Below are 27,029 nucleotides of genomic sequence, written 5' to 3'. Positions count from 1 at the left end.
CTGATCAGTTAAAGTAAGGAAAGCGAAAGTGAAACTGATGATAAATATGTCAGACAACGAAAACGAAAATTGTGTAGTTATGTGGGTTTCGTTTCACACGCAGAGAAGGAGGATTCAGGACTGTTAAGGAAGAGGTTGTATTTAAAAAGTGAGTGAAGAAAACTCGAAAATAAATAAATAAATAATAAAAGATCCCAGCAAACTCAGTGGTAAAGAGTATGTTTCCGTGGTACAGTGTGGGAAATGTTAATAATGCTGAGAGATGGGCTCACATTTTTACTTAATAATCTACAAACTACAAACAAACTACAGCATGTACATTATCATGTGAGCGTGAAATGTATAAAGCAGTAAGTAATACAGTTAAGCTAAAGTGTGTTATTATGCTCATTTGTGTTAGTCTTCATACTGTGTAATCATTCTTAACAGGTGGGGTTGCTGGGAGTGCCTGAGGTTATTAAGGATTTCAACTTAAATTAAAGTGATACTGTGCCAGGAGCAGGAGAAAATGGAGAGTCTGGAACAATCAGAAGCTTTTTGCTTGCAGGGATTGGTTAAGTATACACTGACGTCATTGTGTGAAACGTTGTCCTTGTTTGATGTGTAGTATCAATGCAGACGTCATTTGGACATTTGCACTCTGTGGAGGTGGATAAGTGTAAGACATGCAAATGAGAGCTTGTAAATTAATTCAGGATCAGATATATCGACTGCCATAGACCATAGAAACAAGGGACATTTCTTGTTTATACACCACTTCGAATTTAGTCATCACAATTATTAACTCTTTCTTTATTTCACAGCTTGTCTTTTGTTCTTTCTTCCTACCCTCACCTCAAATGCCCCTGGCCTTGGTTCCCTTGCAACTGCCTGGAAATCAGTGCTATATTACAGGAGACCTTTTGTACTTTCCCTTGTTTTCTATCACAGATATATTTTCAAAATGCTGGTTCCCCCACCTGAACATAGCCAAAGTTTAAAATAAATGTCTGTATAAATAGCCATGGCTTGGTATGATGTCAGATAGAGCAGATATGGTCAGATATGGAGGCTCCACCCACCGACTGCTCAAACGTTTTGCTTGTGGAGGTAGCCAACCAAAAGAAACTTGGTTTAAAACGAAAAGGTTGGATTATTTTGAACATTGAATCATGCAAAGCTACTTTATCAGAGTCTAGGAATAATGCAGTTTATTTTGAAAACAATATTTTTTTCTTCCAAATTTTGACCAATTTCCTTTCCTTGGGCACAGAGGGTCTCTAATCCAGTCTTTTTATCCCAGCAGATCCACATGAATCCTAATTAAAACGAGTCCTCCCTCCAACATCATTAGATTCTTTAAAAAGCAAAACCAGGTTAAAAAAAGCAGGGAGTTTTAGCTCATGAGTTAAAACGGTGAGCTATGAGTTAAAATGGTGAAAAGCATTTTAAGTTGTGTGACGTATGATTCACCAACTCAGGGGATTTTTCTTCTTTCTTTTTTTTTGACCTGCTGAGTGCAAAACAGCCACCTCACTACCTGCTGCCACTCCTCCACTGGCCACAGGAGCTGCAGCTGCTATTCCAGCTGAGGTGAAACCAACAGCCCCCAGGACAATAGGAGCAGAGATCACTGCTGTACCTGAGACCAGGAAGAAACACTTGGTGACTGGACAAGTGGGAATTTGTCTGAATTTAAGAGAAGATGAATAAAAGTGAGGAGTATTTACTACCTGCTTTGGGTGACTAAATGGAGGATGGATAGGTGACGTGAAAACACTACTGACCCTTTATACTGAGCCAATAGCTCACACACTTCTATTAAATCTGTCTAAAGAGCCAGTAATCACAGAGGATAGATACTGGAAGCAAACTGAAATGTTAGGAGGAACTAAATCACACATTACAACACCAGTGGCAGCACCCTGCTGTCTCACACATCGGGATCACGGTCCTGTTGAAACGGGCTAATCGCTAAAGCTCACAGTTGCATTCGTCTATACTCAATATGATCGAAAAAACTATTTTAACAAACAATTAAAAAATGAAGAAGTAAAAGATCTACTATAGCCAAAAGAAGACCATTTACAGACTATAGCGCTGTGAAAAAGTATTTGCCTCCTTTCTGCTTTCGTATCTTATTCCATATTTGTCACACTTACACGTTTCAGATCAATACATTTATAACATTAGACAACAATGTCTAATATTAAACGGCAGTTTTCAAGGGAAAAACGCTATCCAAACATACTTGGTCCTATATGAAAAAGTAATCGCACTGAAAACCTTGTGTGTCACCTCTGACACCAACAACTGCAGCAAGCGTTTGGTGCTAGAGGTCACATTTGGACTCTGGACCTCTGGGGAGTGTGCAGATGATCTCATTACTGTCTAAAAATCCAAGGAGTGCTGAATCATTGAAAAATACACAGTAACAGGTGTGTAGCATCGCTAACTAGGTAGCAACAAGCCTCTAACACAGTGTGTGTATGCTAACGGCTAATCTAGCAAACAAATGAACAGAGTGCTTTTAAGAGGATAAGATGACAAGCTGTGTGTCTTTTTTATAATGACCTGCTTGAATTTACCTTAATCCAAGGAGTGGTCAGTGTGGGGAAATCTGCCATGAGCAGATAAAGTGGATGAGTGGGACTAGGTAGGTGTGCCGAAAAGAGGCAACAAAGCTGACGCTGAAGACTGTGGTAAGAACATAGTGGTGCTGCCAGCAGGTTTCCGGTTAGCAGGAAGACTTTGGCACAGTAACACCGGCAACATTGGCAGTCCCATTTTGTGAAAGGCAATAAAAAATAGCTAGGTTTCCATGTGTCATTTGTGTGGAACAATACTGCACAAGAAGCTAAACAGATATTTTTTTTAAAAAAGGAAGAAAAATGTTGAACAACAGAAGATAAATGTCCTTTTTTTCTAATGTCAACTGGCCGGCTGTGTGGTGCACGGCATTAAGAGGCCAGCAGTCAGACCCCAGAGTTTAACGGCCAAGTTCGAGTCTCTGATGGTCCGTCTGCTACAGCGGGGTAGGCCGAGCGAAAGACGAAGCTCCGGGCTCCTCCTTTTTCCAGCGTTTTTTTTTTCATTCACATTTATTTACATTTATTTAGATATCAAGCTGCAAGTAAAAGCTCAGGGAAACACTTTTAAGGCGCCCTTTAAGGTACCCTATATATGTCCTTTCACATCTTATCACTTCATACAGTGCTATGGGACAGTCTACACGTGCTACTTTCTGCACAAGCTTTTATCACACACGACCCACTGTTTACAGGTAACAAATACAGTGTCATTAATGTTAAAGTGGCTGTGTGGAATAGCACAACCATTGCTAATATAACACTTTTCACATGCATTTCTACATATTACAGTGTCTTTTACCATCTTTATGGTGCTAGCTTAAAGTCATGCTGTAAATGTTAGCTTGTAGTGAAACATATTCAGACCATGTTAGGACAGAAATATTGGCTTCTATCATGACTAGTTAACAGAGATGTTAACTGCCCACGCTTTACTGTATTCCGATTACTTTTTTCAAGTTTACAGCAGTGTGTCATGTTGTTAAAAAAGTGAGTGACGTGAGCACAGTTCTGACATATCAGGAAGTGAACACAGTGACTGAAGCGGTGTTCACATTCATCCTTTAATCATGACAAAACGTGAGGAATCACACTGAGGTGAGACCTTGACAACAGACAAATCAGGAGCCACAGAGTGTCAAGTGTCAGCAGACACCAATCGGGACAATGATAAGAAAGAAATTCATTTACAGACACAAAAAGCAGTTTAAGGTTCTAGATCTGGATTACAACACATCATTATTTATTTAAAGCAACCCAAAATGCATAAATGACTATAACCAAGTACATCCTGTGATTCAGCAGCTGATAGAACCAACTTTAGCAGCAAAAACTTGAGTTAATCATTTTTTATTAGTGTTTCACAGCCAGAGATGGGCAGTAACGCGGGGTAAAGTGTTACTGTAATCCGATTACTTTTTTCAAGTAACGAGTAATATAAGGGATTACTATTGCAAAAAAGGTAATTAGATTACTGTTACTTTCCCGTAAGCACGCTGCGTTACTGCGTTACTAAAACCGTAATTTTTTTGCCAGAGTGCCTCATGACAATAACAGCTGTGTGCAGATCAACAATGGATAATCTATGGAGGAGTGCAGAGAGAGTATGACCGTGCAGCGTTTAAAGCGTGGAAGTACTGAGCTTACTTTGAGTTTGATTCCGTAAAAAGTGACAAAAACTTTTAGAAATTTCTTTTTACACCGAAAAAAACCCTTAACTTCCGAGCAAGCACCGAGTACGCTACTACGGGATTGGAAATTCACAGAGAGACTCGCGGATTCTTCCACAAATTTCTTCTAGTCAGAATGTTGCATATAATTTAATTTTTGCTTGATGCATAAAGTTAAAAGATTAAAACTAATAAAACAAGTTTTAAAAAGAGACTTTTCCATTTGATTACATTTTGTATGATGGATTATGCAGAAAAAGTAGAATTGGGCTGAAAGATCTATAGCTTTGTTACCTATTCAGGTCATAAATCATGGTTTTAAAAAGTAACTAAGTAATTAATTACTTTTGAAAATAAGTAATCAGTAAAGTAATGGGATTACTTTTTGGGGGAAGTAATCATTAATTAGTTACTGATTACTTTTTTCAAGTAACTTGACCAACACTGCTAGTTAAGTTACTACCATAGTTAATACAGTTACGGGTAACATGATAGTGCTAACCCATAACCCCGAACTCTGTAATACTGTAAATGATGAGTGATTTAAGTTAACACTAAACATGAAACAGTGTCTCCTGAACATTTATAATCAGGTTCGAGTCTGGCTGCATTGACTTTTGAAGATGCAAATTTAGCATGATGGCTGATGGTGATGTGTAAGCTTCTACTTACCTTCTACACTGTGTTTAACACACATTTCAGAATAGCAAAGAGGAGCACTGTTGCTTCATCCTTAATACTTTAGAGGAGAACTGGGCTGCAGATCAAAAGGTCCTTAATAGCTTTTTGTCCTCCCTGACCCTCAAAGCCAAACCAGCCATGAGAGCTGATGGGACACAATTTGTAAAAGTGACATTATCAGAAACAAAGGGGAGCAACAATACTTCATATTTGCATTCTTTAGAGAAAAGTATTTGAAAAGGCTGTCTGCTGTTTTGGATTGATGTTGTTCTCCAGAGGCTCAAAGAAGTAGGGCAGTGTCACGGGACGGCAAACTGTGGTGTATTTCAGGAACAGTTACATGCCTGACAACTACACTTCTGAACAGGTCCACCTTTTGATTTGCACTCAGAATGATTATATCAAAGAGTTTAGTTAAAAACACTAAAATGAAACCTGCAGACTTGCTTAAAGTGATTCGTATTCATGAGAAACTGGAACATCATTATCATTAAGTTTATTTCTTTCCCTGCTAAGCAAAGCAAGGCAAGGCAAGTTTATTTGTATAGCACAATTCAACAACAAGGTGATTCAAAGTGCTTTACAGAGACATTAGAAACAAAAACAAATAAAAAGCATGATTTAAAATTGATTAAAACAAGCAAACAAACTAACTAACTAATTAACAAACAAACAAACAAACAAAGCAGTATATAAAATCAAAACAGATAAAATCAGAACAGTAGATAAAATCAATAGTTAAATATAAGTTTTGAAATTTAAGCTTAAAAGTGTGGATTTGGTGCTTTATTCAAATGCAGCTGAGAATAGGTGTCTTCAACCTGGATTTAAATAAACTGAGTGTTTCAGCTGATCTGAGGCTTTCTGGGAGTTTGTTCCAGATATAAGGAGCATAAAAGCTGAATGCAGCTTCTCCGTGTCTGGTTCTGACTCTGGGAACTGATAAAAGACCGGATCCAGATGACCTGAGGGATCTGGAAGGTTCATACTGGGTCAGGAGGTCACTGATGTATTTTGGTCCTAAACCATTCAGAGCTTTATAGACCAGCATCAGAAGTCTATCCTCTGACGGACAGGCAGCCAGTGTAAAGACCTCAGAGCTGGACTGATGTGGTCCACTTTTTTGGTCTTAGTGAGGACTCAAGCAGCAGAATGAGCTTCTGAATGAGCTGTAGTTGTCTGACTGATTTTTTAGGTAGACCTGTAAAGATGCTGTTACAGTAGTCAAGCCTACTAAAGATGAATGCATGGACTAGTTTTTCCAGGTCCTGTTGAGACATCAGGTCTTTTATCCTTGAAATATTCTTGAGGTGATAGTAAGCTGATTTTGTTATTGTCTTAATGTGTTTTTCTAAGTTTAGGTCTGCATCCATCACTACACCCAAATTTTTCACCTTGTTTGTGGTTTTTAGGTGTATAGATTGAAGTTCTCTGGTGACCTGTAATCGTTTTTCTTTGGCGCCAAAGACTATTACCTCAGTTTTGTTTTTGTTTAGCTGGAGAAAATTGTGGCACAACCAGTCATTAATCTCCTCGATGCATTTACCAAGAGCCTGTACAGGGCCTTGGTCTCCTGGTGACATTGTGATATATATTTGTGTGTCATCTACATAGCTATGATAGTTTATTTTGTTGTTCTTTATAATCTGTGCCAGTGGGAGCATGTAAATGTTAAACAGAAAGGGTCCCAAGATGGAACCTTGGGGAACTCCACATGTGATACTTGTCTGCTCAGATGTGAAGTTACCTATTGATACAAAGTATTTCCTGTTTTCTAAGTATGTTTTGAACCAGTTTAGTACAGTTCCTGAAAGACCTGCCCAGTTCTCCCGTCGTTTGAGTAATATGTTGTGGTCAACTGTATCAAATGCTGCACTGAGATCCAGTAAAACTAAGACTGACATTTTTCCACTGTCTGTATTCAGACATATGTCATTGAACACTTTGGTCAGAGCAGTTTCAGTGCTGTGGTTCTGTCTAAAACCTGACTGGAAGGCATCATAGCAGTTATTCTGTTTTAAGAAGTAATTGAGCTGTTGAGAAACTGCTTTTTCAATGATCTTACTTAAAAATGGGAGATTTGAGATCGGCCTGTAGTTGTTCATTTGTGTCTTGTCAAGATTGTCCTTTTTCAGTATAGGTTTTATTACAGCAGTTTTTAGTGATTCTGGAAACACACCTGACATTAAAGAAAAGTTGATGATCTGTAACAAGTCTGACTCTAAAGTCTTTGAGACCTTTTTGAAAAAAAAAAGGAACACCAAGTCTTGCCCTGATTGGCTGATATAAGTGACAACAGACCTGTCGCTGTGTCAGTCTGTGTACATAATCTTCACCTGGGTGTTGCTGTTCAGTGTAAGCAATATCATTTGGATTTTATTCCTCTGATTTATTTCTCTGTGGTTGTGCTCGTCTTCAGGGTCCAGAGAGGGACAAAACAGTATCAGTGGCCTTGTCAGTAGCAGAACGGTTTGTCTTGAAGTCTTAGCGAGAAGTAGGAGGTACAGCAGGGGGGATAGAAGCATCTTTAAAAAGGTTGAAAACTTCTGTTTATTGCTCACCATTTGTTAAACTAGGGAAGTTTAAGCAGTGCATGTGTGGATCTGCACACACATGCAGCATTTGCTTGCATTCCATGTATGAGCTAGCCTCAGTCAAAACAGTGACGACACATACATGACTGCCTGCTGTTTTGCATTACTGTGTATCTACTGTGATTCATGCATGCTGTACTGTGACTGAGATAATAGTGTATATGAGACACACTTGACAACAACATTGATCAGGATGTGAAAAAGCTACCAGATACAAGTTGTCAGCAGGTTATGGCTGACTAACCACCCTGCCTTACATCACTCTGGGCTAATACTGTAAAAAGCAATCATTAGTTTGTAATATCAGATCATTTGTTTTGATAAATACATAGTCCAGTATCAGAGTTCATATGAGCTATTTTAGCAGTAATTTTACACCTCCACTGTGATAGTATTTAGCTGTTAATCATGTTAGCAAGGAAGCTCGGGTTTGTTATTCATTCTTAATTTAGCCACGCTGCATGAATTTGGATGATGCGATTTTTGAAAATGACAGTTTCATTTATCGGGCGTTTATAAAATCGTATTTCTTAGGCTGGCTTTTAAGGAAGGACAAAAGATATGTATCAGTTGGCTGGGAAGAAAGATGGAGGTGGAAAGGATGTGCGAGCTATGGGACAAAGTTGTGAGACTAGGTTAAAAAGAGGTGAGGATCAGTGAGCAGGAGTGTGGCTTTGTGCTGAAAAGAGCACAACAGATTGTCTGGAGAGAAGGTGAAGGAAAGTCAGCTGAAGCAAGACAGTTTGTGGAGTTTGTGTTGGACTGTATGTTATGGTGGGAGCCTGGGGATTAGTGGACTTTGATTCCAAGTTAATACTAGCTAGTGTTTCTCACTGGTTTTTGGGTGGTGGAGTAAAAGGGATTGGTTGGTGGCTGTTTCTAATGTTAGCCTTTTCTTGGTTTTCTTACAGGCAGGGTAAAGACATGGTGATGAATGAGTGTGTGGGGCGTCTGCTGAGGACCAAGAGCTCAGGACAGTCAGACGGGGGCGTCGCAGCAGGAGTCACTGTGCTCGACAATCCTCTGCTGTTCTGAGATGTCACACTCCTGCCTGCACATACAAACCGCAGTGAAGTCAAAGTTCCACCTGCACCTCCACCTGTTCTTGCAAAAGCATGAAAACTGACAGAGGTGAGACAGCAGAAAAGTTTTTGTCTATTTTTTTTTTTTACTAAGTTAAGGAATTAAGTTAAAAAGAATGATTAAATAAATTGTTTCTTGCATTTTTGATTTAATGATTGTGTTTAGGATTATTTCAGAAACATGTTTAGAGGATCTTTGTAAGCCTGTATTTACTTTAAAAGAAGGGAAGCACTTTTTCATTCTACAGAAAAGGTGACACATTACAGATGAGTTCATAAAAAGTGTCACTGTCACTCTTTCAGGGCTCTGTCACTTTTCCTTTTTTTACTGGAACAGCATGGTAAAGTAGGCCTAGGCTGCCATCTTGTGGCAGTGTGTTGTTACTACAACATATGAAATTGTGTTTTATTGGAAATATAATTCAGCACTACTGAGCTGTTTGTAACTCTCTCAGTTACAAACTGAACCTGTTTTGTAGACATATAAATTACTTTTCTTTTTTTTTTTGCCTGTCCTGTTTGGATCTTCAGCCATCAGAATTGTTGTCTGAAGGCCAAGAAAGATGCCAAGTGGATTTAGTTTACCAAGTGGATCATCATGGCCTTGCCATATTGGTCCATTTGATTGCCCTTTATTATAATTATGTATTTATTTTATTTTCGTTTTTTAAAGACGGGACAGACATGACTGGGGGAGAGGGAGAGAAAGAAAAATAGAGGGGAGAAGAGATGGTGAGAAAGGGGGGAAGAAAAAAAAGAAAAACAAACAAAACACCTGGATCACCTGTATGGAGATAAAAAACCAGTAGAGAAAACAAACAACAAAGAGCAACATAATAAAAACAACACAATCACAATAAACTAGCTAACAGTAGATACTAAATATTACATGTTATTGTTTTTTGTTTTGTTTTGTTTTTTTTCTTTTTTAATTTCACCTGTTGAGAATGAAAAAAGAAAACAAGCAGAAGAAAACGAGAGCAATAGAACAAACAACATCACGATGATATATGGGAATATAACTGTAAATACTAAATATTAAACATTATTGTGCAGCACATAAGATCGACAGTGCACAGTGTGCTTTGAGGTAGGAGCCAAAAAGGGAGTAGTTTGTGTGTGTGAGCACCCGTGTGTACACTGTGAACATGAACGCACTAGTTGACTCCAGTTATTTATACTGAGGTTTCTTTTATTTGTCTGTTTTTTAATAAGAAGAAATTCCAGTAATTTCATACTATCATTGTTCATTTTGCATTAATTATGAAAGTGCCTTTTTGTTTCTTATTCTTTGGCTTCTGATTGCTTTTCCACAAACTCCTGAGATAACTATATGTACATGGCAAAAATTTAATATGGACTGTTGTCTGGTTCTCAGGACGGTGCAGTGTTTACATTTGGCTCTGGTCAATATGGACAGCTTGGCCACAACTCGTTACAAAATGAACAGTGTCCTCGGCTTGTTGCAGAGCTCTGGGGGGCAAAGGTCACAAAGGTTGCATGTGGGAGGTAACATTTAATTATAATTATATCATAAATACTGTAATTGAAAAAGAAAAGCGTTTACTGCTGAGCGAACAGGAAACTTCAACTTCTGTCTTATATCTTCAGAGTGATCATACTGAGGTCCACCAACAACACAGATGTTTAAAATGTTTTACATTGTGGACTTTCCTTTTCATGCACTCTTTTCTCAATCAGCTGTCACACACTGGTACTGACAGAATCCAAGAAGGTGTACTCGTTTGGGTGTAATGAACAAGGGCAGCTGGGATGTGGAGACGAGACTCAGGCATCAGTGCCACTACCTGTGCAACTGCCACATGGTAAATACATTTAGCTGAACAGAAGAGTCGATTCAATTTACAATTTCACAAAAATAACAGTAACAATTAAATAATTTTATTATTAGAGTAATAATTAAGGTGTGTCACATCCAACTGTATAGATAGAGGTTATAAACCTAACAAAGACACACACATATATTCACTATGCAGCAATAAAAAGTGCTACTCAGAGGTACTGCGTCTTCTGACACCAGTGAGGAGCTGCACTGTTGGGCTTTGCACTTGCTGCAGGTGTAACACAGATGAGCCAATAGCCCAATAGATAATTGGGTAAAGCTTTAGTTTAAAATAATTAGTAATTCTGACTATAAGGGCTTGAATATAATCATAGACAAAATGTTTGGCCACGCATCAAATACTGGAAAACTTAAAATAATCTAAAAATAAATGTCATGAACTCACGGCAGGTTTTAGGTTTTCTGCTGTATGTTTTTAAAGTGCTGATAAAAAAAAATAATTTAAGCAAATAAAACTGGACCTGAATTTGATCCAAATAACCGAGTTAACCACAGTTAACAACAAAAAGGTTTATTGCCTAAATGTCACAAATTAAGCCCACTGTAAGAGCAAGTCGCTATATCTTATATTTCTTTCTGGAACTGAAAAACCATCCCATACAGTACAGTTCACTCTTAGGTAGATAATTTCTCATCTGTTTTTATTCTAGACATTTCTAACATCTATGCAGGAGGAAACACTTCATTTGCAACATGCACGCCTAATGAGGTACCAGCACAAATGCATACATTGCAGTAAGGATACCTGTGGGAGGATGTAAACATGGCTTTACCAGTTATATCTACTTGTGAGGTCATGTGTCTAAACCAAACATGAACCTTTGCTTCTTTCACAGGGCGCTGATCATGAGTCAGGCAGTGGCACAAAGAACAAGGTGACAGAACACTCTATTGATAACATGATTGACAAATGGGTCTCTGCATACAATCCAAAGCTGTGGAAAAATCTAAAAGAGTAAGTCTAACACAAAAGCAGCTGTTATTGTTGTTGTATGTAACTGGTTTGCTGCACAGCATGTACACTGTAGTCTTAGTGTTACTGACTAACCTCATGAACTCTTCACAGGGAAATTCACAGGATGCTCACATCTCCATCCTGTATGAATCAAAGCTTTCTTGACAGGAGGTAAGAACACCATTTATGAGCATGATCACGACTTCTTTATATCTGTTGAATTTAACATTTGAATATACACATTTGTCATTTTCTTCATGTCAGCAAAGATAAACATTTCCAAACTTCACCAAAGTACTCCGGTTTGGACTTGTCACTTGCACGGTGAAGTTTTGAGAAGCTGGTGATTCGAGATGTTGTTTTTGCAGAGGTATTGAACTGGAATGTGACTAACACACGTTTGTAAACTGATGAGTAATTAACTAAAAAAGTAAGAAGTGGACTTTAATTAAACCTTTAATTAATAATAAGTTGCATCAACAGGCTGAGACTGCTGTTCTGCAGCTGCTTCCATCTGTTGATATGAACCCTGTGGGAGTGGAAGGATTGAGGATCTTCCTGCTTCTCAATGAACGTCTGCATGCATGCATAGAGAAATGCAGATGGCAACAGAGCAAAAAGCTTGCTGATGCAGTCGCTGCTACCATTTAGGCAGACTTTAAGAACTTTAAAACCTTCAGCACGTCTATTAAAAGTGTATTTATTGGATTAGTATATACTGTTTAAATGCATCAATGTATTAAATGATAGCATTTTATTCTAACAAACACTCTAGACTTCTTAAACCATGATATCAGCCAGTGAAGAGCTGACTGTAACTTTGTCATCCTCAGGGGAATGGTGGTCCTCACTGTCACCCTCCGACACGATCAGATATGTTCAGGTGTGAAAGACGGCCCTCTCGTGGATCCCAATCTTTAAGTCTGCTTCTTGCAACGCTCAAGCCAGAAACGTACTGCTAATCCTCCAGCATATGTACTATGTCAGTATCAGAAATGATCAAAAATTAATTAAATGTATTACTGCTCAGTTTTTCAACAAAAAAAAGTTGGATTTTCACACAGCCAGTATAACAAATACTACCACTTCTTGTTTTAAGACCAATGAGATAAACAAGAAAATCCCAGAAACAACTTTTTGCTTCGAGCTTAGCCAGATGTTTCTAAAGGAGGATCTCAAACGTTGGCGAACAAAGTCAAAACTCAAGGTGAGGTCAGCTGACAACAAGTACTTTGAACCTGCTAAGATGGCAGTCAACCCAGAAAATGACTCATTCATGTTAACACACTGTTAAGCTCACTAACTGTTTATGTGGGTTGTTTCTTTGTTTTTCCAGAATGCAGATGATCTGCCTGTGATTCTTTGCAAGTACCCATTTGTGATGGATCTGAAATCAAAGAAGCTGGTTTTTGACATGAATTCTGCATTCACTCAGGTAACTTCACCACCCTGTTACAGGAAAACAATAGCAGAATTTGTAATTTTCCAGTCTGCATTAGTGTGTTTTAGTGATCGCACTTTAAAGCTACACTATTCAGCAGTTTTATATAACAGACAAAACAACCATCTATAAAAAACAAAGGAGTCACAACAGAAAATAAACTAACAGAATACAATCATAAATCAGCAGCTGCCCTCAGTGCTGCAGAAGATTCCAACATTTTGTTGTTTTATTTGTTTTAGTTCTCTCAGCACTCTTTTCACTCACAGTTCAGGCAGGCGTCAGTTTCAGAACCTCAGAACAGAAGCAAGAGCCAGTCTAGCTCACTTGGTTCACCAGCTGCCTTATATACATCACAATTGGAATTTAAATAGAGAATTTATTTTAAAATCATGATACTTTGTTTTGTCGTGCAGAATGAACAGCAGGCGCCTCCACAGATGCTTTTTGTTTTTCCTTACGGATGGATTCCCCAGTCAAAACCCAAATTTTTTAAACTGCAGCTGCAGCGCGCATCACTTTTCGAAAGCACCTTCAGAGAGCTGGCAGCTGCTCCTCACAGCGACTTCAAGAAGCCACCTTGTGGTGAATATTTGATTGATTTTCCCCTGATGATTAATGCATAGCCATTCTTCTGCAACTGTTCTTTCCAGAAGCATCTCTAATATTTCTATTTCTCAGGTCCATTTTGATGAGGACCCAAACACCAAAGATGTCTACAAACGAGACCTTTTTCACCACCTGTTTCTTAAAATGGTGTCAGAAGAATCTGGGATGTTCATGCTCAATGACTCCAAAACCCTGGCATGGTTTCCCTCCAATGTAAGACTTTAAAACTGAGCCCACCAACTGTATAAAATTGGTTAAAGGATTGAAATTTTAACGATAAGCAATAATAGAACCAAAGTGAACTTTTATTAATGCAGGCAACAGAAGAGAGCAAGAGAAACTTCTTCCTGTTTGGACTACTGTGTGGCTTGGCCTTGTACAACCAGTGTATCATACACTTACCATTCCCACTGGTTCTGTTCAAGAAGCTACTCAGTTTAGAGCCGACACTGGAGGATATGATGGAGTTCAGCCCGACTGTAGGACGGTAAGTATCCATTTCATTTCAGTAACACATGCTGCTGCTGGTCCCACAGCCTGGCCCCGGACAAGCAGAAGAAAATGTATGGATGGATGTATTTTAAGTTGTCGTGTGTCAAAAGTTACAGTAACTTGTGACTGCTGTAAAATGTACATAGTTGAACTTCTTTTAATACAACTTTTTGTTTTAATTTCTTTAAAGGACTCTGCAGACCATCTTAAACTATGAAGATGATGTTCTGGTTAATCTCTACATGGACTTTTGGGTATGTGTTTTACTATAGAAGATGATCAGTAATCTGTCTCATTCTCAGGTTTTGCAGCTAAACTCATCTGATTTATAACTAATTTACAGATAAACTGGGATGGAATAGATGTTGACCTGGATCCTCAAACTCCTGGAAAGCCACTGACAAGTCAAAATAAGTAAGCATATAAAACATGACGTGCTTGTGAGGTTCATCTGCAGCACCTTTGTCTCGGTGAAATATTTGCTGATTTAAAAATTTCCCTCCTAAACAGGAAGGAGTTTGTGGAGGCCTATGTGAATGGTAATCCCCGAACCAAATGGTGGACACCAGAGGTGAAGGGAGCCACCAAGCTGAAGAAGGAGTCCTATCGGGCTTGGTTAGCCTGTGGGACTCCGGAGGCAGCCGACAGGTATCGACAGGCCAAGCGGAATGCGGCTCGGGCAGTGGCTGAAGCAAAAACTCGGGTGTGGGAGGAGTTCGGAGAGGCCATGGAAAAAGACTTTCGGACTGCCTCGAAGAAATTCTGGCAAACCGTCAGGCGTCTCAGGAGGGGAAAGCGGTGCTCTACCTGCACTGTGTATAGTGCTGGCGGAGCGCTGCTGACGTCGACTGAGAAAATTGTCAGGCGGTGGAAGGACCTCGAGGACTTCGAGGACCTCCTTAATCCCACTGACGCGTCTTCCGAGGAGGAAGCAGAGTCTGGGGATGAGGGGAATGACCCGCCAATCTCCGGGGGCGAGGTCACTGAGGCAGTTAAACAACTCCTTGGTGGCAGAGCCCCTGGTGTTGATGAGGTCCGCCCTGAGTTCCTGAAGGCTCTGGACGTTGTAGGGCTGTCCTGGTTGACACGCCTCTGCAATGTTGCGTGGAGATCAGGGGCAGTACTTGTGGACTGGCAGACCGGGGTGGTGGTCCCCATCTTTAAGAAGGGGGACCGGAGGGTGTGTTCCAACTACAGGGGGATCACACTCCTCAGCCTCCCTGGGAAAGTCTATGCCAGGGTGCTGGAAAGGAGAGTTCGTCCGTTAGTCGAACCTCGGATACAGGAGGAACAATGCGGTTTTCGTCCTAGTCGCGGAACACTGGACCAGCTCTTTATCCTCTCCAGGATACTTGAGGGTGGGGTGCATGGGAGTTTGCCCAACCAGTCTACATGTGTTTTGTGGACTTGGAGAAGGCATTCGACCGTGTCCTGAGGGGTGTCCTGAGGGAGGTGTTGCGGGAATATGGGGTGTCTGGCCCATTGCTACGGACCATTCGATCCCTATACAACCGTTGCAAGAGCTTGGTTCGCATTGCCGGCAATAAGTCGGACTTCTTCCCGGTGGGTGATGGGCTCCGCCAGGGCTGCCCTTTGTCTCCGGTTCTGTTCATAATTTTTATGGACAGGATTTCTAGGCGCAGCCAAGTGGCGGAAGGCTTTCGCTTTGGTGGCCTCAGAATCTCATCTCTGATTTTTGCGGATGATGTGGTTCTGTTGGCTTCATCGGGTGAGGGCCTCCAGCTCACACTGGAACGGTTCGCAGCCGAGTGTGAAGCAGCGGGAATGAGGATCAGCACCTCCAAATCTGAGGCCATGGTTCTCAGCCGGAAAAGGGTGGAGTGCCCACTCCGGGTCGGGGATGAGTTCCTGCCCCAAGTGGAGGAGTTCAAGTATCTCGGGGTCTTGTTTGTGAGTGATGGGAGAAGGGAGCCGGAGATCGACAGACGGATTGGGGCTGCAGCTGCAGTAATGCAGACGCTGCACCGGTCCGTCGTGGTGAAGAGGGAGCTGAGTGTAAAAGCAAAGCTCTCAATTTACCGGTCGATCTACGTCCCTACCCTCACCTATGGCCACGAGCTGTGGGTAGTGACCAAAAGAACGAGATCGCGGATACAAGCGGCAGAAATGAGCTTCCTCCGAAGGGTGGCTGGCCTCTCCCTTAGAGATAGGGTGAGAAGTTCGGCCATCCAGGAGGAGCTCAGAGTAGAGCAGCTGCTGCTCCACATCGAAAGGAGCCAGTTGAGGTGGTTCGGGCATCTGACAAGGATGGGCCCTCCTGGGTGAGGTGTTCCAGGCATGCCCCATTTAAGTTAAAAACAGGCGATTCACAAAAATTGCGGAAAAATCTTCACCTGTAAACTGTAAATTGCGAATTCTAGAGCCCCGGGGCAGACCCAGGACACGCTGGAGAGATTATATCTCTCGGCTGGCCTGGGAACGCCTTGGAGTTCCCCCGGATAAGCTGGAGGAGGTGGCTGGGGAGAGGGAGGTCTGGGCCTCTTTGCTTAGACTGCTGCCCCCGCGACCCGGCCTCGGATAAAGCGGATGAAGATGGATGGATGGAAATGAAAGATTCTTCATAGCCTCGTTAAGCCTTTAAAAAAAGCCCTAATTCTGTTTTTATTATGCTTGTTCAAAGTACAAAAACGTATGCCAAGGAAAGTGGGCCAAAATTCCTCCCAAAGCTATGTAAAGATTCATTACCAGTTATTACAAACACTTGAGTTCTTGCTGCCAGGATGCTTCCACCAGTTAATACATTTAGAGGTCAATTGCTTTTTCACATAGGGCCAGCTAGGCTTGAATATTTTTTTCCCCTAATGAATGAAATTATAAATTAACAATTGTGTTTTGTATTTACTTTTTACACATAAATGTGACAAATAAAAATACTTTTTCCTGTGATGTGATGATGATAAGATGTATGTAAAAGTTTTCAAAAAAAATAAGATAAGTAAAATTATATTTTCTTTCCATTGTTGTTCTTCAGGGTTCCTGACTGGTTACAGGAGAGCTCCTATTTTTGTCATTGACCAGGTCAAGATGAAGGTTTTTGCTATTCAGAGCGGCACCTGTGATCAGCACTTCCCTGAGTCAGAGACATGTCACTCTAATCTGTATCTGCCTTTTTACTCAACTAAGGAGATCATGTGAGACAGACTGACAGAGGCCCTGCTAGCAGATACAGAATTCACACTGTGATGGTGGATCGTATGCAGCTCTAAAGGAGCGTGCACTGTGTCTGAGCCGAGGAGGAGGGATGAGATTTATTTTTACTCTTGGAACTCATCTTTTTTTTTCCTGTGGTACCTCAGGATAATTTACACTGTATTACAATAATATTACACTATAGCAAATGCAAAAAATTCAACATCCCCACATAAGACAGCTGTGTAACAGCATCAGCATCATAAGGCACTTTAGAATTATCTGACTTTTCTTAATATGTCATAATTTATCCAATAATTTAAGTTACTGCTGCATTATAATTCTTATGAATCAAATCTAATTTTTATGCTCAGACAAACATGAACAGGAGAATGTATTGCTTTATAACTACTATATTGCTATAAACATCTGACTATGTAATACAATCCAATAGAGCACTTCTGTATTATTTATCACTTTATTCTTTGTGTTTTGTTTAATTCTGGTGGGGTTGAATTATTTCCAATAACAAATCTTTAACATATGTAACATTGGTTATTTGTTGGAACAATAAAAATGTGTATTTTACACTAAACATTGCTTACCTGGTGTCAGTAAATCCCTAATTACTGCAGTCTGAGGTTTCCTTAACACGATTTGAAGAAGCAAGAGTACAGTAGTACAATAGAGTCACAAGTGATGAAAGCTGGGACATATATTTGAAAAAAAAGATTTCATGCTATAGATAATAACAAGTCATAACTTATTATGATCTAATCTAATAACTCTACATCAGCCTACAAAGGCAGCTGATCTGTAAAGTCAGCTTACAGAAATATATAACTGCATATCATCTACAAAGAAACAAAGCTTTATTACATAAACTCTTTTGTGGCCAATGTGAAGCATCTAACAGAAAGAGGTCAAATGCATATCCTTGAAGCACACCACTAATTTTCAGGTTTCTACACAATGAATTACCATGGGCCAAGTAACCACAGTAAAATATCAGTGGCAGAGATATAAAGCGACCACTCTTTAAACAAAATGGAACAGAACAGTTCATGATTTGACCAAAGTGTGGATGTAAATCACTACTTTTATCTTCCAAACAGGAAGGAGTTTGTGGATGCCTACGTGAATCATGCCTTCAACACATCAGTGGAGAATGTGTTTCAGGAGTTCAAGAGAGGCTTCTTCCTGGTGTGTGAGCAGGATTTGGTGAAACTCTTCAGGCCAAAGGAGCTGCAAGAAGTGATGGTGGGCAAAGACTTCAGTGACTGGGAAAAGCTGAAACAGATAAACAGCTGTTAGTGATACAAAGATGTAATTTGTCTGCAATTCTTTTATCACATCCCATTATTGTGAATGAGTTATCTTTGGTATATCTAACTGTACAAAAGGCCCCGTAGTTATGGTTTTATTCTGTTCAGTTGTTAGTTCACCTGTAGTTTTTAGAGTGGCCAGTAGAGGTCACCCCACCGCTTTGTATGAGAGACTATGTCCAGGGAGAAACGTGGGCAAAGCACCTGAGTTTTTCTGCTCCAGATTACCGGCAGAGAATTGGTTATTCCGTGAGAAGTGTGCATTAATGAGCAACAGACCACACACACACACACACACACACACACACACCCATGCCCACGCACCTAAACCTATATGCAATACCTGCTCCTCTGACAATCCCTGTTACCTTCAACTGTGTGAAGTCAATACAAGAGTCTGCACTATCCTCGGTGTCTTCATTGTCTCCCTTCTGAACATTCATCCGGGCCTTGAGCAGTGTTCTGGCCGACACTCCGGGGAGTGGTAGCTGCAAACCTGAACAAGCACCTTACAGTCCTTCCAGTACAAGCTATCTACCCAACAATAATGGTCCTTCGAGCCGGATATAAGCTGCTTCTACCCTAACAAGATGGATGATATTCAGAACTTCTCAGCTCTTGGTGCGCGCCCACGGCGTAATGTACGTCGTCCCCTCCGCTATGAAGCTTATGAGACTGACTTCCCCGGGCTTGGTGCAGGTTACCAGGAGGAAAGTGGGACAGGAGGCGACAACCGTTCTTCCCACCATCCTCCGTCTGATCCCTCTGATGACGGCTCACACGGCCATGTCACACCATTGAGAGCAGAGTTAGAAGATATACAGCGTGAAAGGTTCCTGTTCCAGCAGTCGCATGACGAGATGAGAGCCGGGCTGGCTAATTTCCAGGCCCTTCATGCTAGTTTGCTGCAGTTGCTGGACCGTGCAGAGAGTCTGCAGCTCAGTCCACCGCCCAGAGTCCCTGCTGTTCATCTCCAGCCACCCCCTGCTGAAGAGGAAGAGGACTGGCCTCCACCACCTCCTCCTGTTGTGTTCAAGGAGGAGTCTGTCTCCAGCCAGGGTCCAGTTGCGGACCGCATCGATACGATGCTGAAAGAGCTCCAGGATCTGAAGAGGGAGTCTATGGCTGCACAGGAGAGTCAGATCATCCCCCCACATGAATCTAGGCCAGGGTTCACTTCTCCTCAGCCAAGGATCACCTACCCTCCAGCGCCGCCTCCGAGAGCACACACCCCTCCATTGCAACCACTGCCAACTCCACCCCCGTCCTCATCTACTCCTTTCTTGACCTACAGGGGGCCTTGTCCAAGCATTCCCAAGCTCTCACGCCGTGATCCTGGGGAATTTGCTCGTCTAAAGATGGCGCTAGAGAACTTATTGCCCCCGGAGAATTCAGAGCTCTTCAGGTACCAAGTCTTGTTAGATCACCTACACCTGGAGGAAGCAAAGTTGATAGCGGACGCTTACCTCCATTCTGCCACGCCCTTCAGTGACACTATGAACGCTCTTAACGACAGGCTTGGGCAGCCCCACCAGCTTGCCCTGAGAAGAATTGCTGCTGTCATGGACTCACCTGACATCCGCCGAGGGGATGCAGCCGCATTTGAGCGATTCTCTCTCCACATCCAGTCGCTCGTGGGCATGCTGAAGACTTTAGGCCCTGATGGGGAGGTCGAACTCCAGTGTGGCTCCCATGTGGCTCGACTCCTTAGTAAGCTTCCTTCAGAGCAAAGAGCTGATTTACGTCGGTGCATGTATAACCATTCTGGTCAGGCTTACACCCTGGATGACCTGGCTACCTGGTTAAAGTACGAATCCTGGTGTCAGGACTATGACGGCCTGCCCACTCCAGCGATCACCAGAGAGAAGCCTGATGTCAGACCAAGCAGACGCTCTGTTGCGGTTCTTCACAGTGGAGAGAGCTCACCCAGGTCACTAGGTACCACTCCAAACAAAGCTAGGCAGCCACCCTACTGCGCCTTTTGTGATAACCGTGCCCATCACCTGAGTCAGTGTCAGGAGGTCATCAAGCTGAGTCGCGAACAACTCACAGACTGGATAAAGACTAACAAGAGGTGCTGGCGTTGCGCACGCTCCCATCAGGCAGCACAGTGTACCCTCAAGAAACCCTGCAGCCTGTGTCAGGGTCGTCATCTGCAGGTCCTTCACGACGTGAATTCGAAGTCCTTGAAGCCACATGGCCCAGTGTCTGCTCCCCCACGAGAAGGTGAGAATCCTACGGGCGTCCTGTACCTCGATCGTCCTACAGAGAGCGGCCAAGTCCTGTTAAAGGTTGTCCCAGTCATCCTTCACCATAATGGCAAGACTTTGAGCACTCACGCAGTTTTGGATGATGGGTCAGAGAGGACTATGCTGCTACCCACCGCTGCCCAGAAGCTTGACCTTCAAGGCATCCCAGAGACACTTCCATTGCGCACTATCAAGCAAGATGTGCAAACTCTGCATGGATCATGTGTCTCATTTGAGATCTCCCCTGGTGGCAAACCTAAGCTGAAGTACAAAGTCCGCAACGCCTTCACCACCACCCGTATCGACCTAGCCGAGCACAGCTACCCAGTGGAGTCCTTGCAGCGGAAGTACAGACACCTCCGAGGCCTGCCTCTCCAGTCCTTCAAGAAGGTCAAACCTCTCCTTCTTATTGGCAGTGACCACCCACAGCTCATCACTCCAACTGAAGCTGTCCGTCTTGGTCCACCGGGTGGTCCTGCTGCTATGCGCACCAGGTTAGGGTGGACACTACAGGGTCCCTCCAGCCTTATAGGTTCCTCTTCGCTGCCACAACAGTGCCTCTTCACGACTGCCCTTCCTCCCCAGGTGAGTGAGCTACTCAAACATGTAGAGAAGTTATGGCAGGTAGATGTTGTCCCGGTGCCAGAAGGCAAGGTGGTTACCCGTTCAAGAGAAGATAACTATGCAGTTAGCCTGCTAGAGCAGAAGACAGTTCGTGTAGATGTCGAGGGCATCCAACGCTATGCCACCCCCCTCCTTCGCCGCGGGAACATGCCACACCTTAAAGCTAGCCCTAACGCTGTCGTTCCCAGTTTGAGAAGTGTGGAGAGAAGGCTCCAGAAAGATCCAGAACGAGCTAAGATCTACCGGGCGGAGATAGAGAAGTTGGTCCAGGCCGGTTCGGTGGTTAAGGTGTCCCCCTCTGAGGTTGCTCAAGCAGATGAGTCATGGTACATCCCTCACAACCTTGTTAGCCACAATGGCAAAGATCGCCTTGTGTTTAACTGTTCGTTCCAGTTCCAAGGCCAAGCCCTCAACGAACATCTTCTACCTGGGCCTACCCTGAGCGCATCGCTCCTTGGTGTCCTCCTTCGCTTTCGAGAGCATGCCGTAGCCATTAGTGGTGACATTAAAGGTATGTTCCACCAGATTTGCCTTCTTCCCGAGGATCGTTCCCTCCTGCGGTTTGTGTGGCGGGATCTGCACCCCGAGGAACCGGTGGCCGTTTATGAATGGCAGGTCCTCCCCTTCGGTACAACCTGCAGCCCATGCTGTGCAACCTTCGCTCTGCAGCGCCACGCCAGGGACCACACGGAAGGAGATGATCCGCTACGTCACTCTGTGGGACAGTGCTTCTATGTTGATAACCTTCTCCAGAGCGTGCCAACCCCTGAAGAAGCCCGGGAGCTAGTGGACAGGCTAAGAGCCCTTCTGTCTTCTGCTGGATTTGTCCTTCGCCAGTGGGCCAGTAATGAACCCAGCACCATTGGCCACCTACCTGAAGACCTCAGATCCACAAGTGCAGAACTTTGGCTCACTCAAGACAAATCAGACACCTCTGAGCCAACTCTGGGCCTTAGCTGGCACTTCCCCATGGACACCTTGGGTTACAGACACCGCAAAATCAGTTATGGCGCCCCCACCATGCGGAATATTTATAAAGTTCTCGCAAGCCAATACGACCCACTTGGCTTTATCCTACCGTACACCACCCGAGCCAAGATGCTGGTGAGGCGCCTTTGGGATCAACAGAGGGGATGGGATGACCCGCAGCTTCCACCAGAACTACTCCAGCAGTGGAAAACCTGGGAAGAGGAATTGCTGTTCCTTGCACAAGTCCTGCTTCCTCGCCCGTATCTCCCAAAGCACATCATGGAGGCAGTTAGTGAGAGAGAGATTCACATATTCTGTGATGCATCAGAGCAGGCTTATGGCGCAGTGGCCTACATGAGAACAGTGACAGGTGATGGCAGCTCACATCTAGCCTTCCTGATGGCTCGCTCCCGTGTTGCCCCTAAACGCATTCTCTCCATGCCTAGACTTGAGCTGTGTGGTGCCCTCTCCGGAGCTCATCTTTCCCGTCTCCTGAGAAATGAGCTCACTCTGGACATAAAGAGAATAGTGCTGTGGTCTGACTCCACAACTGTACTCACCTGGTTGAGGTCCCAGTCATGCCACTTCAAGGTCTTCGTCGGCACCCGCGTGGCTGAGATCCAGGAATTAACTCACTCGCACACCTGGCGCTATGTGGACTCAGCCCAGAACCCCGCAGATGATATAACCCGGGGGAAGTCCCTTCTCGAGCTGACCAGACCCAATAGATGGAGTCAAGGGCCTCCTTTCCTGCTCCTAGGTCCAGAACAGTGGCCTCCAGAGCCAAGTGGCACCCTGGCTGAGCCTCCAGGCCCATCTGAGCTCCGTAAAGAGACCTTTTGTGGATTTTCTACCACCTTCGACCCCGCCACCTCGAACTTCAGCAAATATGACACCTGGACACAGCTGCTGGAAGCTGCTATTACGCAGTTGCATGGGGCGGCCAAAAGCGGTGGAACTTCATCGGCTTATGACTATGTTCGAGCAGAGATGAACATCCTGAGAGAAGCTCAACAGGAGAGCTTCCCTGAGGAGTATCGACTTCTTAAGCAGGGGAAATCCATCAGTCGCAGCAGTCGTCTCCTCGCACTATCCCCTGAGTTCGACCACGAGAATGAGGTCATCCGTGTAGGTGGACGTCTTCGCCGCTCTGAAGATCTCGCCTTTACCAGCTCCCATCCTTTAGTTTTGGATCCGACACATCCAGTCACCCGCCTGTTCATCCAGGACGTCGACAGTCGCCTGCGCCATCCAGGGCCAGATTCGGCGCACTCATTGGATCCTGAGAGGCCGGGAAGCAGTTAGGCGTTTTCAAAGGACCTGTCTTGAGTGCCGCAGATGGAGAGCCCGACCAACTGTTCCCAAGATGGCGGACCTGCCAGTTGCGCGCCTCCGCCTTTACAAACCTGCCTTTTATTCGACAGGCGTGGACTGTTTTGGACCCTTTGAGGTCAAAATCGGGCGCCGTGTGGAGAAGAGGTGGGGCATCATCTTTAAGTGCCTAACTATCAGAGCGGTCCACCTTGATGTCCTAACCTCCATCGATACAGATGCCTTCGTAATGGCACTTCGCCGTTTCATTGCCAGGAGAGGAACTCCAGCTGAGCTGTACTCAGACCAAGGGACCAACTTCCGTGGGGGAGAAAGGGAACTCCAAGCAGCTTTTGCAGCCATGACCTCTGACCTGCAGAAGCTCCTGGCTCCCCATAAGATCGTCTTCCACTTCAATCCACCAGCGGCTCCTCATTTCGGGGGAGTGTGGGAGCGGGAGATTAGGTCTGTCAAGACGGCACTCTACACTACAGTAGGATCCCAACCCCTTCAAGAAGAGGTCCTCCGCACGGTCCTTGTGGAGGTGGAGGGCATCTTGAACTCCAAACCACTAGGTTATGTCCCGTCTGACATCAGTGATCCTGATCCAGTGACCCCCAACTGCTTTCTGATGGGGCGGCCTGACAGAGCACTTCCTCAAGTGGCTTACCCCAGAGAAGAGCTCCTGAGTCGCTGGAGGTGGAAGCACTCCCAGGTGCTGGCTGACCACTTCTGGTCTCGATTCATCCGGCTGTACCTTCCAAGCCTGCAGCTTCGGCAGAAATGGCGGTCATCCCCCACAGATGTCACAGAAGGTTCAGTGGTGATGATCGTAGATCCTCAGCTGCCTCGTGCTTCCTGGCTCGTGGGCTGCATCTCCAAAGTCCACCCCAGTCCCGACGGGCACATCAGGTCTGCTGACATCAAGGTGAAGGACCGGACCTTCACCCGACCTGTGGCGAGGCTGGTGGTGCTGCCTGCCCTCCCGGACGAAGACAAAGGACAATCACCGTGACTTTGTAAAATTGCCTTTTGTTGTGAGCAAATGTACTTCATACATTTGGGGGCGGCTGTACAAAAGGCCCCGTAGTTATGGTTTTATTCTGTTCAGCTGTTAGTTCACCTGTAGTTTTTAGAGTGGCCAGTAGAGGTCACCCCACCGCTTTGTATGAGAGACTATGTCCAGGGAGAAACGTGGGCAAAGCACCTGAGCTTTTCTGCTCCAGATTACCGGCAGAGAATTCGTTATTCCGTGAGAAGTGTGCATTAATGAGCAACAGACCACACACACACACACACACACACACACACACACACACACACACACACACACACACACACACACACCCATGCCCACGTACCTAAACCTGTATGCAATACCTGCTCCTCTGACAATCCCTGTTACCTTCAACTGTGTGAAGTCAATACAAGAGTCTGCACTATCCTCGGTGTCTTCATTGTCTCCCTTCTGAACATTCATCCGGGCCTTGAGCAGTGTTCTGGCCGACACTCCGGGGAGTGGTAGATGCAAACCTGAACAAGCACCTTACAGTCCTTCCAGTACAAGCTATCTACCCAACACTAACAGTCTCTTTCACTATGATTAGAACACACATTATGAAGGTGAATAAAGCGCAGACCATCTCACCATACAGATGTTTTGGGAGGTCTTTGATGAACTGACTAAGAACAAGAAGAAAGCTTTCCTTTGTAAGGACTGTATTTCATGTTAACGTGTAAAACAATAAGTGCGAATGTTATTCTTCAGTATGTCCCAAGAGTCACAACAAAGCAACGAATCACAGGAAGTTAATAAAGTAAAATATTGGGGTTTTATGACCTGAGTTTGATGGAAAAAGCATTTGACCAACAGCTGAGATGGTTGAGCACTAATGCCTGAATTGACAGACTGATTTCAGATGTTGTGCACAAAAATTATATATAATAATTATATAATAAATAAGTATGTATCCAGTAAGTATAAAATCCACAAAGCTGCACAACATGGGGTGGTTCATTTCCAAACACAAGTCCAACGTCAGTTTCACACTTTTTTATTATTAGAAATAATTGAATTGTTACATGTTTAAATTTACACAAAATACCAGAAATCTACACTGTCATGAACACTTTTTTCACCAACATCTAAAAAACTATTAAAGATAAAAGGTGAGTGGATGGAACGACCACTATATTACACAGTTTAAATGTAACGTTTGAAAAGCACATGTCAACTGAAAGTGTAATGAAAGAAACAAAACCTTAAATGCATTCTTGGTGGATTTTAATTCACCCAATACGAGCAATCATCGCCAGTACGATTATTTGTGTTATTATGTACTCTGTGTGTTAATGTGTTGTATCATCTTTTTTAGGTTTCCTAGTCATTGTCAGTTATATTAAACACAAAATATAAAAAGTTTAAATCGGCCCTCATCTTCCAAGATGGAGTGGCACTCTATGGCTGCTTAAACTATTAAAATTGTGCATTCATATCAGTGTAGACATGTGAAGAAAATACAGGCAGAACTAAGTAGATCCAGTTTTCATTCAAAAACATTGGTCCTCATTCAGTATGTGTATGGAAACGTTGTTATTCTGTGCAAACAAAAAACACGTGCACACACAAAATTACAGAAAACCTGTGCAAACTTTGTTCTTACCACTGTGTGTTTGTTAATGACTCTGGATCATGCACATACTGTCATGCTTCTACTTCTCTTTGCAAATAAGCAAGTTTACCTCAAGGTGAAGTGGAGAAAGTGATGATGGTGTAAGAGAGACGCCTGCATCGCTAAAGCAGGAAAACAGGAGGAGATATGACTAAAGAAACTGAAACAATAGTGTCACAAGTCAGTGATTCATCTGTATTTCATTACATGAATATGTTTGTGTTCTACACACAGATTTAGAACAAAGGATGAAGGTCTGGTTGTTTTAAAAACTCTTAGTAACATTATTATTATTATCATTATTGCTGTTGTAGTTATCATTTGATCATTAATTACATTTCCAAAACACCATGTAATAAAATGATTGATTGATTACAATTAACTTAAAAGAAAAGTTCTGGAAATGGCTTTAAGGCTCCTGTGCTTTCCTGGCTGGCACATCTCTGCAACATTGTGTGCAAGTCTGGCGGTGGAACACGGCACCAGCACTTTATCCTCTGAAGAACCCCGCATGTCTTGGGGTTGTTTTGTAGCATGTCTGTTCTTACAAACTGAGCATTAGTACAGATGCAGTGACAGCTTGTTTCACATTGTTAGAATGATTCTGTTCATAGAGTTTGAGCAGAATTTCTACGTACGTACAGTGATGTGAAAAACTGGTTCAGATCATTAAACAAATTTAAATATAAGACAATGATAACACAAGTGAACACAAAATGCAGTTTCTAAATCAAAGTGTTGATTATTTATGTCAAGATGCGTGGCAAGAACCGG

The 27,029-nt window shown here is 43.1% G+C and overlaps 1 pseudogene; it reads left to right on the top strand.

Annotated features, from left to right (window-relative positions):
• Positions 1-8,073: 8,073 nt before the first annotated feature.
• LOC146706390 (E3 ISG15--protein ligase HERC5-like) lies at positions 8,074-25,316 on the top strand (annotated as a pseudogene).
• Positions 25,317-27,029: the final 1,713 nt, after the last annotated feature.

The sequence above is a fragment of the Copadichromis virginalis genome, linkage group LG7, assembly GCF_057382275.1.
Source record: "Copadichromis virginalis isolate Kocher_CV1m ecotype Utaka linkage group LG7, C_Virginalis_male_GT1.1, whole genome shotgun sequence".
NCBI classification, from domain to species: domain Eukaryota; kingdom Metazoa; phylum Chordata; class Actinopteri; order Cichliformes; family Cichlidae; genus Copadichromis; species Copadichromis virginalis.
This window is presented reverse-complemented; position numbering and strand designations above follow the sequence as displayed.